This window comes from Cupressus sempervirens, chromosome 1 (assembly GCF_028749045.1).
Source record: "Cupressus sempervirens isolate cs-2001-9-10 chromosome 1, ASM2874904v1, whole genome shotgun sequence".
NCBI classification, from domain to species: domain Eukaryota; kingdom Viridiplantae; phylum Streptophyta; class Pinopsida; order Cupressales; family Cupressaceae; genus Cupressus; species Cupressus sempervirens.
The window spans coordinates 258,601,271-258,609,585 of NC_143118.1; positions in this window are offsets into that span (position 1 = coordinate 258,601,271).

Below are 8,315 nucleotides of genomic sequence, written 5' to 3' on the forward strand. Positions count from 1 at the left end.
AAATCATCTTCCTTGATAGCCACAAACCACAATTCATCATCACTTTTACTTTTACCTTTCTCATTAGATTCTTCATCTTCATTTGTATACAAATAGTTTCTATCTCTATCTCTTCTAGGGTTAATAGTTCCCTTATATGTTTTCTCTCTTTTAGGACATTTAGATGCATAATGACCAAATTCATTACAAGTCCAACATTTAAAGATTTTGTTACCATATTTTTCTCTTCTCACTAGAAGGGTTATTCCTTCCTCAATCTTCTTATATTCATTAGCTTTGTTACTACTACAAAAATCTCCATGAGTGCTTGCCTTCCTTGTCAAATTAGGTCAAATGTTTAGGGAATTGAAATTTTTTTCAACTCTTGCAAGTTCTCCAAACTATCTCAGATCTACTTGTTAGAAATATTAATCTTTCCTTGGAAGTACTTTAATTGGGATATTACAAGGATCACTAAATGTAGTTTGTCCTATTGTACACATGTGAGGAAAACTCTTTTTGTAATTCCTTTATAAGGAAAATAGTTATTCCTCCTTAAGAGGATTATGACACTTGTTATGCACACACTTATGAATGTGGTAATCATTTACATGGGAGTTACAAATAACTCCTCTTCTCATCTCTTTATAAGGGATTCTTCTCTCTCATTCTATAACATATAATCACTATGTAGTTCATGTAATGAGCCTTTGGCTCCACATTATCTATTTCTCTCTCCCTCTCTCTCTTCATTCTTTAGGCATTTTCCTCATTCATATAATTCAGAAGGGGTTTTCTTTGCTTTCCCCTTTCAAAATCCTTCTCTCCTTTTTTGTGTTGATCTTGGAAAGCTCATATGAAGTATGGTAATTATTTTCATTACAAACTCTCTTGGATTAATTTATGGTTCTTTAGTTTTAGTTCATTTCACTTTTATTATTTATAACATAGTATTAGAGTATTATAATCCTTTTTTTGAGTTTGTTTGAAGGTTTTCATTCATTAGAGCTCACCTTGTTTAGAAGACACTCTTGAGAGAAGAGTTTATTGCATTTTAAAACTCATTCTAACACTTTGTGCATGCAAGTTTTTACCCTTCTTGAAAGAGATGTTTGAAGTTACAAAAAAAATTTCTTAATATTTTTGTGTTGCAAGGTTCTTTGTAATCTTTTTACCCTTTTTTGAAGGCTTGCAACCAAAGAGTTATTTTCTTGTTAAAGAATCATTTTTTTTTTTTCACTTGTTTTTGAGGGCTTGCTAAAATGAGATAGCACTATTCTATGGCAAGATTCATTAAAATAAACTTATAGATTTGCAAGTTATTTTCATTCAAACTTTCATTACTAAAATTTCTTTCACAATATATTCTATTAAAGTACATATATCTCAGTTTAAGAAAATTATTTGTTATTCATCTAAATCTATTTCTTGGACAATTTAGAAAGCAATATATTATTGTGTTAGTGCAAGCATTCAAGCATTTACAGTAGGAGCTTTCCCAATTTATATCATGCACATATATATTATATTATATTTTTCTATCATTCTAATAACATTAGTATCTTTGCCTATTTTCATCTCCCTCTCTAGGAAGCACATTTTTTCTTTCTTTTCCCTTAGGTGCAAATTCATTTTTCAGAAAAATAGTGCTACATGTGGGAAGTGTGCCCTACATTTGGAAGAGTTTTGCATTCCTTCTCTCTCCATTATATTTACACTTTCTTCCATTTTTTATTTCTTTTTAGATTTCCCTTGTAAAATTTTATTTTTTCTACGTCGTTATTGCTAAATTTCTAAGGCTCATTTTTTAAGTCACTCTTATGAACCACATTTTATATTTTATTTTCCATATTCACTATGCTTAAAATAGTTATTTCTACTATTGATAATATTCATTTTGAATTGCAATAGTACTGCTTTTTTCATATCACGAATAGCGATCACTAATTCTCTCTATTTCTTCTATATCACAACTTGAAATTGATTTAACCAAATCAAACATTACAAGAGTTGATGGGATAATGACAATAATATGAATTTTTGTAGCAACTTTCATTACTCCAACTGCAGAATTATTATTCTAGCCATTTTCTTATTATTTTCTTTGTCAGAAGCATTATTCTTTACTCTATTTTAATATTGTAATTATTATCTCACTTTTCCTACTCTATGTGCATTTTTTTTTTACCATCATTCCTTGCAATAATATTCCTTTTTACTAAAGATTTTTTTTCTAATTTTTCATGCTTAACTACACACAACAAGGATGGAAAATGGAAGATGCAAGATTAGTAATATCTTTGTTTTCATTCCCCAATTCTCACAATAGTTCTATCAATTTCGAATCATACTTGTGTTCAACTTTCTTAGCACCTGAAAAATAGCATGGTGTCACTTAAAAATATAAACACCTCTACATTCATATGATTACTTCTTAAATTAACCTCTCTTCTTTCTTAAATTAGTCTTTTCTCAAAAAAATTCCTCTGCAACCTTTTATCACTTGCTAGAAGTTTAAAAATTGTTTGTGACAGCTATGTTAGTATCTCTTTTTTAAATTCTTAAATTAATGTTGTCATCGAAATGTATTCTTTAGAACATCATCCTCTTTTCTAATCATGTTTAAGTTTGGTGTATGTATGGCCACCTCACGACTTTGTCATGAAGGTTTATTTTCATATTCAAAACAATCAACACTTATGAACTTTTTTATAAAAAAACTAAACTCAAGTTCTGCTTCCTTCTCTTTGTCTTTTACATGGAAAGCATTTTATTTAAGTACCCTCTTTTGCTTAATTTTTTTTAATACCATTTCTTAGAGTTTGGATTATTCTCAAAATAAATCAACTCTTCTTTAAGATTTCTAGTATTATACTCATAAGCTAGCCACATGGAACCTTAAGCTTTATGTATAGTTACTCTTTTTATCTTATTTCAGCACTTAAAGTCTAACATTCTTAATTTCCTTCTTTTAAATAAGCTCTAAAATCACATTTTCTTTATCATATATAGTGTATTGTTTATTAATATTATTTAGATAAATAATTTAACGTTTATCTTTCGTAATTAATTTTTTAAATTTTATTTAATTTAGATTTATTTTCAAACACTTGCTGATGAAGGGCCAAACCACCGGTACCAACTCACAACCAAAAATGCAACAATATGGAGACAAAGAGATGACAAAATGCTTCACCACACATCACTAACAAGATGGAGAGAAAGAGATGACAAAATGCTTCATAAAGCATCCACTAATACTTGAAATTCATTACAATATCCTCCAAATGAAAGGACTCCAAATTCTTACAATATAAGAGATATTTGCTCATAAGAGCTTCTACAAGAAATTACATCTGAAGAGCTTTACTACAAGAGCTTACACTTGAAGAGATTTTATTTCCCGAATTGATTACAAATGATAATAAGCCTTGCTTAAATAGGCACTTCTAACCCAAGACATTACAAACACAACCAATGTGGGATAAAAGGTAAATACAACTACCTTTAAATAAATATTAAATTCCCACCCAAATACAACTAAGCACCCAACAAATATTAAATACATGATTTATCCAAAACCTTCTAGAATTCCACCTGCACACCTTGATAAATGGAATGACAACTTTTTTTTTCTCTTTATTCACACCACCTATGCACATTGAAAATAGGAATTTCTCTTTTTCTCATTTTTTTTCATATTTTTGTCACTTTCTCTCTCCTCCACAATTTTTTCTTTTCTTTTCTTTTCTCCTCTCTCTTTTTTTTTTTCTTTAATAAATAATTTTCCCATGCAAGATGCTCCTGCATCAGACTCCCTTGGTAGATAGAAAAGTGTGTCCCACACTTTGACACCAAAAGAAAGATATACAACCATCTTAATCTTCATCACAAGCTTCCACCTCAACAGGGACAAGAAAACCAACATGCAAATCTTCCACATTTTTTTAAAAAAATTTTTTATTTTCCTGATGCATGATGCTCCTGCATCTGACTCCCATGGTAGGAAAAATTTTGTGAGTATGGATTCACAAAATGAAGTAGCCATTGTTGACATTTTTTTTTTCTTTTCCTCCAACACATAGCTAGAACAAGTATCTGGTGTTGATATATTTCCTTGTTTCTTCTTTTCCAACACCTAGCTGGAACAACTGTTTGCTGCTGAAAATACTCCTTCGCAATGAACTCTCATCCTCATCCAATCTTGTTGAATTAATCACACCTGTAATAAACCCAACAACACCATACCAATCTTCTTTTGCATACCACACATGACTAACAAGATTCTCATGCAAACTATCATCAATATCTTTCAAACTCATCTCAAATACAACATCCCATGATTCATTAGAATTTACCTATTTGACATCTTCATCTTCACTTTCCTTTTTCATGTTTTCAAAAATGCATGTAACACCTCCACTTGCTTGATCTCCAATGAAGTTAGTATACTTTTCCTCCATTGCTACAATCTTCAAAGCATATTCATCTACTTCAGCATACAAATCTGATTATCTTCATGCTCTTCCTCTTCTCTTTCATCTTCTTCAACTTCTGGTTCACAACTAAATTCCTCTTCATCCTCTTGCTCTTATTTTGTACCACATGTCTGATACTCCACTGGATCTTCTTTCTTTTCTACATCTAAAGAATTATCAACATCCCTTTTTTGATAATGTGCTCTTTGTTTCTGCAACTTAGCTTCTAATTCATTCACTTTCTTTTTCAAATCAACTAGCAATGACTGTTGATTTCTTGCCCTAATTTTCTCTAATCGAGGAATCCTCAGAATTCATCCAATCACAAAAGGCATCTTCTTCTTTCTCTTCTCCATACTCAAGTCTTTAGAAGACAAATCTAGTGCAAAATAAGAATGTTGTGCAAACTACCTCACACTTGGCAATTTGTCTACACAATCAAGAACTTCTTGACAAACTTCACCCAACTTAAGGTCCTGGTGCAAACTGCCTCATCTTTGGTGATCTGTCCGCACGCTCAAGAACTCCCACTCTGATACCACTAATGAAGGGTTTCTCTGCTACCACTGACAAAGGTATGTTCTAATACCACTTAATGTAGGTATGCTCTGATACCACTAATGTAGGTATGCTCTAATACCACTGATGAAGTGCCAAACCACCGGTACCAACTCACAACCAAAAATGCAACAATATGGAGACAAAGAGATGACAAAATTCTTCATAAAGAATCCACTAATACTTGAAATTTGTTACAATATCCTCTAAAGGAAAGGACTCCAAATTCTTACAATATAAGAGATATTTTCTCACTAAGAGATTCTACAAGAAATTACATCCGAAGAGCTCTACTACAAGAGCTTACACTTGAAGAGCTTCTATTTTCTGAACTTGATTACAAATGATAATAAGTCTTGCTTAGATAGGCACTTCTAACGCAAGACATTACAAACACAACCAATGTGGGATAAAAGGTAAATACAACTACCTTTAAATAAATATTAAATTCCCACCCAAATACAACTAAGCATCCAAAAAATATTAAATACATGATTTATCCAAAACCTTCTAGAATTCCACCTACACACCTTGATAAATGGAATGCCAACTTTTTTTTTTCTTTTTATTCATGCCACCTATGCACATTGAAAATAGGAATTTCTCTTTTTCTCATTTTTTTTCTGTTTTCTATTTTTAATTATTTTTCTTCCTATTTTTGTCACTTTCTCTCTCCTCCACATTTTTTTTCTTTTCTTTTCTCCTCTCTCTTTTTTTTTTTGAATAAATAATTTTCCCATGCAAGATGCTCCTACATCACCTACAAACTGTGAATTTCTGCCTAGAGGCCTGCTAGTTGGCCTTACCAATTCAATCAAGTAACCAAGCCATGAAAATTGACATGAGTGTTCAATCCTACATGCTCTACCATACTGCAAATTCTTAGCCCAATGAGAATTCTTAGTTCAAATATCTTAATTTTTGAACATGCATACCTCAATTATCCTGCAAGCAAATAGTGTTAATGAAACATAAACTGGGCTATTGATTACTTTTAGTTTTGAAAACTAGGATATAGGTTCTTTTCCATTCAAAGTGTAAGAATCCATAATTAGGGCTTATGAAAAATAATAGGATGAATTTGGAAAATTTTCAAAAATAGGCACTTGGAAATTTTTAATGGGGAAATGTTCCCAAAAGTAATTTTTGATAAATGGATGGACATAAGAAAGTATGCAGATGGATTCATCATGACTTGAGAATTAGCATACTTAAAGAATTTTTAGGACACAACATGATGGTACAATCTATTTATTCTTACCAATCACACAATCAAAGTTATAATGTGCCAAACAGGGGTATGGATCAATCTGGATACCTTAGTTGTAACAAAACAATGTAAACTAGGTTTTTAATCATGTTAGCAAACTGACCAAATGAATTTGTTATGATCTCAAAACTGGAACATATAAAGTGCCTTACCCTTGGAACACAATGAAAAAATAATTTCTTCATTTGGGTCAACTGGTCAAAGATATCATTGGTCCAACAAGGCTTCCTAGAATTGTGAATAACTACACAAATGCACAAAACAGTAAATGACAACTTTGAGGGGTTCGAAACCTATTCAAACAGATTCAAAATGGGCTAAAAATTGGAATACATATTTTTTGATATGCATACTAAACATCCTGAAAGTAGTGGGTCATGTCACATTCCTGGGTAAAAGATATTCAAAGACAAATTAGGCCTCTTGTTGCTATTTGACACTTGGGTAGAATTGCAAATTTTGACACAGGCTCAAAATGGGACTTCACCGAATGATTTGAGATGGATAAATAAAATTGTGGATCACATGCATATGTCAAATGAAAGGTGTTAAGTGACTCAAATACCATCTAGGACTCAAAATGATAACTGGCTACATATGTATAAAAAACACTTTAGGGCATTGAGTCTTCAAAATTTTCAATATGTGATTGAAAATTGACCATGCAACTTTTAGTCCCAACAGTGGCTCTTTCTGGGGATGCAGGTCCCTTGTAGGAATGGCAAGGATTCAGATCTTTGGCAGAAGTAAACCACACACCTAAACTTCAAAAACTCCTCTTGCACAAATTTATTGAAAATAAGAAACAACTACTCCTACTATATACAAGCGATGACCCTTGGCCACCAAACTTCAACAAAATTGTATATCTCTATCATAAACCTCATTTTCATCTAAATGTGAATGAGATAAGCTAGAAATATCATTCATTTTAGTCTCACCAATCAGATTAGCATCACGAAACTCAGCACTTAGCAAAACTAAATCTACATCCTTACTTCCATAATGCATATAAAAACTTGTTTCATTCTCAACTACTTGCTCATTATGAAAGTATTGATTAGCATGATAAAAAATATCAAACTGAAACTAAAGACATTCTTTGACAAAAGAATCATGCATACTACCAATCTCGAATATAAAGGCATCATATTCAACATAGAGAAAGGGATCACACATACCTTTAAAATGTGTATCCTTATATATAACTAGATGGTACTAAGAGGAGCAATTAGATTTATACTCACATATATCATCAATGCTAGAAATTGCAACTAATCCATAATCTTCAAATGGTTCTTCACAATCAAAAAATAGATTATTCTTCGCATTAGAAAGTTCTTCATAAAACTCATTGCAAGGTATATGCTGATTTTCATTAACAACCTCATCAAAAACCTTGTTATTCATATCATGAGATGCAACATAATCATCATTTTTACTATCAAACTCGAAAGAAGAAAAAATTGATCTCTCATAGCAGTCAGATAAAGTATCATCATTAAACCAATCCTTAATCAAATTTGAAAATTCTATGTCTTCTTCAAACAATGGGTTGATAAATCCATGTGGTCATCCTCTTTGAACATTTTGGAAAAAAATGGGTTGAGCATTATCAAGATTTTCATCAAATAAAGTGTTAGTATACATTTTAAAACCGTTACCCATTTCATCTTCATGAAGACTCTCAACATGTGAAGAAAAATCAGAACCATATGAAGACTCAACATCCACTCCATCAACGAAGCATGTAGAAATTAGATCCATTTTTTTCTCATTGTCTTCATCAAGGTGATTCAAATATCTTGAAAAATAATCATCGTTAAGTGCTGATGCATTAACCTTAAAATAATTTGCATATTGCTAGTTATTACTGCATATATCCTCAAGACATTTATCTACACAACTAGGCAATCCATTCTTATAGATAATCCCTTTGTCTTGATATTGTGTAGACAAGCTTTCTTCACAACTTTCAACCTTCAAACTGATTTGCAGAATTCTGAAATGGAACTTCACATTTAGATTTA